Here is a 3,960-nt window from a genome sequence, read left to right on the forward strand (position 1 = left end):
GTGTCTCAAATTGCTGTATTACTTTTGGCCAACAGAGAGCAAAAACGTTTATGCATGCACCTTTAGTTAGGTTTCCTTTTGATCAGGATCATGAAAGGGGGATGGGGGAGGGACAACCTTTCCAGAAACTGTTGGCAGGAGGCAGGAGTGTTTACATTTATTGGCAGTTTAGAATTCATTTACATTTTTAGCATTTAGCAGACGCTTTTATCCTAAGCGACTTACATTATGCAGTCTAAGCAATTGAGGGTTAAGGGCCTTGCTCAAGGGCCCAACTGTGGCAACCTGGTTTGAACCAGCAACCTTCTGCTTACTAGTCCAGTACATTAACCACTAGGCTACAACTGTCCAGTAGCCATTCAACCAACAAGCATGTTCTTCTGAGATGAAATACAACAAGATAAAACCCCATATGGACAAAGCTGAAGGTGAGGTTTCATCAGGTCTTTACAGTGTGTCACAGTGCCACACATTAAGTCTAAAACAGTGTAATTCTTTGCAAACCTAGACAGCACTACATGTTCTAACTGTTCTTTTTCTTAGATTAAGATAACAGTTAAATCTGCATAGTAAATAATTTCCCGAAACATGACGCAAACCCCATTCCACCTGGAACGAAAGAAACACAGTAAGTCATTTTTCATAGGTTTGCTTTATCAGGGAAAGAAATCCAGATGTTTCAGCTGATGGCTTCATTTTTATCCACACCCTTCTGGCAGGGCAGTCCAAGCTCTAGGATAGCTCATGTCAGCTGGGTGAGTGAATATCCTAGGCTTAGCTCAAACATCTGTACATACAACTGGGACAATTCACTTATGAAAATATTTTAAATACCATTCTTTTGTAATACTGGAAATCACACGTGTATCTGTTTATTCACTCACACCTGGAGGGCATTTTAGAGTGACTAGAAAGACTAGACTAGACAATTTTGGGTTTTGTCTTACACTTTCATGACAAACCACCAGATAATTGGTTGGAAAAATTAAAACAGTCGCCTCCTGGTCTTTTTTAACAATTCTATTGATCTCTTTTTCATTATTTATTGAATTCCATTGAATCATACTTACCCTATAGATTCATGGATTATATACAGTACACTGTCTGCACTACCTTTAAGATGCAAAAAAAATGTAAGGTCTTTATCATTTGTATGGTTTGCTTCTGTTAGGGGTCGCCACAGCAGATCATTCGTCTGTAAACTTGATTTGGCACCTTTTATTCAGGCTTGTGACTGGCAGTACGGGTGCACTGATCATTTACACCACCATGTGCCTTCTGTATTTGTGAACCCAACTTGGGGGGCTCTTACCATTACAGTTCAGATGAACACTGAACTGAACAGTGGGTAGCAATGTTGTCTTACAGCAAGAACGTCCTGGGTTTGATTCCCAGGTGGGGCGGTCCGGGTCCTTTTTGTGTGGTGATTGCATGTTCTCCCCGTGTCTGTATGGGTTTCCTCCAGGAGCTTCAGTTTTCAGACATACAAGTAAGGTGAATTGGAGATACAAAATTGTCCATATCTGTGACATTAAAAACTTAAACTGATGAACCTTGTGCATGGCTTCAGCTATGATTTGAATATTTGAGTAAAATCCCAGTGATAATTGTATATGTCACCACAAGGTGGCGACAAACACTACCACTTACGTGTTACATTGGATTTGTTTGGACGTGTTAAATTGGATTGTTTTGGAAGGCCTGTCTCTAATGTGTATGTTCCTAGTTATGTGGATAAAGTCTGAATACAGTCTGTTTTTAATTTATTTATTTAAATTCAACTTATTGTCATTATATCAATACAGGGTTGTACAGTATAACGAGACACTGTCAGGCTACTTCTTCGGTGCAAAAACAATAGAAAAGACAAAAAAGTGCCTAGACAGACAATAAAGAGCATTTGCATGGTCTGAGGTAGTATAAGCAGCTTAAATGTTATGTGCATTAATTAAGGGGGCCTAGTCATGTGTGCTAATACACAGTGTCACAGTTGTTATATTTACAAAGTTTAGGTAAATACATTTACTATTATTATTATTATCATCATTGGGGTAGTATGTAGATAAAAAACAATGTTGTAATAATGTTGTATTACTGGAGTATCTCACATTTAAGCTTTAAAGATAGGATCACATGTCGTATAGGGTTGAGTGTTCTTTCTGTTTTGCTGGGGTATAAATCTGAGATAGCAAAAAGCCAACATTTCGTTAGTCATTTATTAAAATGGGAAAAATAAAAAATACTCTTAAGTACAAAACAAGAGAGAAAAGTGAATCTGAAAATAACATTACATGCCTGGGAAGTTTTATTCAGCACAATACCTGTTTATATAACTGAGTTGTACTGACCTAGCCTGGAAGTGTATTTTGTCACCACACACAGTGAGAGGAGGGATGGTAAGAGTGGCAAAAAAAATCCAGATTTACAAAATACATAGTATAATTTGAGGGTGCCAATTTTCTCGTTATACAACTAGACACAACCACTGTCATGTCATCAACCTACTTGAAAGTCCTGTTCAAAAAGACATTTAATCTCATGACAAATGTAAATGCCATGAGTTAGTTAATTTCCCTAAGGGGATCAATAAAGTCTTATCTTATCTTATTTTATCTTCACTAAAGGCTACTGGAACTCTGACTGGAACCAGGTTCTATAAATCCACTAGCTGAGTTTACTAGTTAGAAGGGGGGGTGTCTACAAACATTTGCCCATCTGACGCATGTGGTATAAACACCTGACATAATGAAATGATTACAGTAAGAAGTGAAGTGTAGTTTACCATAGTTGAAACAGTTAGATTAAATGAGACCCTTGGAAAACTATCTCATGTCACCACAAGGTGGAGACAAACACCATTATTTAATAGTTGATCACGTAAAACGCTATTGAAAATAGTTACAGAGTTTTAAACCCAGTGTTAATGCAATAATTTGGATATTTATGTAAACTGAGATGTAATTAACTGGCCTGGAATTGGATGCAGATGGATTTTACCCGACGGCAGGAGTTGGAGATTTGAAGAGGACGTTAAGCACGTTAAGGTTAGCAGTGTTCATTTATTTTACTAGATGCCACCTGTCAAACGAAAACCAGTTTAATCTGCCAATGTAGTTTGAAAAAGACTACTGGAACCTTTACTGAAATTATAATGTATATCTGTTTAAACGAGATAAAAACAACTTTTTGTTTTTGTTGTTTATACGAGATAAAAACAACTTTTTGTTTTTGTTGTTTATACGATACATACATTCAAATCCCAGATAATGAGTTGGATAACCACAGAACCAAGCTTTTGTTGCAAAGAACCAAATATTGTAGAATTTATAGTAAATAACTTTAAAAATGTTGCCAATGTACTACAGTTTGTCACTAGATATAAGTTTACCATCAACTGTTACATTCATATACCAGTTTTGTTGTGCATTGTGAATTTATGCCAGTCAGATACATAAATGTAAATATACACCAATCAGCCATAACATCAAAACCACCTGCTTGTTTCTACACTCACTGTCCATTCTATTAACTCCACTTACCATATAGAAGCACTTTGTAGTTCTACAGTTACTGACTGTAGTCCATCTGTTTCTCTGCATGCTTTTTTAGCCCCCTTTCATGCTGTTCTTCAATGGTCAGGACTCTCCCAGGACCACTACAGAGCAGGTATTATTTGGGTGGTGGATCATCCTCAGCACTGCACTGACACTGACATGGTGGTGGTGTGTTAGTGTGTGTTGTGCTGGTATGAGTGGATAAGACACATCAATGCTGATAGAGTTTTTAAACACCTCACTGTCACTGCTGGACTGAAAATAGTCCACCAATCAAAAATATATCCAGCCAACAGCGTCCTGTGACCACTAATGAAGGTCTAGAAGATGACCGACTCAAACAGCAGCAATAGATGAGCGATCGTCTCTGACTTTACATCTTCAAGGTGGACCAACTAGGTAGGAG

The sequence above is a fragment of the Trichomycterus rosablanca genome, chromosome 22 (genome assembly GCF_030014385.1).
Source record: "Trichomycterus rosablanca isolate fTriRos1 chromosome 22, fTriRos1.hap1, whole genome shotgun sequence".
In the NCBI taxonomy this organism is placed as follows: domain Eukaryota; kingdom Metazoa; phylum Chordata; class Actinopteri; order Siluriformes; family Trichomycteridae; genus Trichomycterus; species Trichomycterus rosablanca.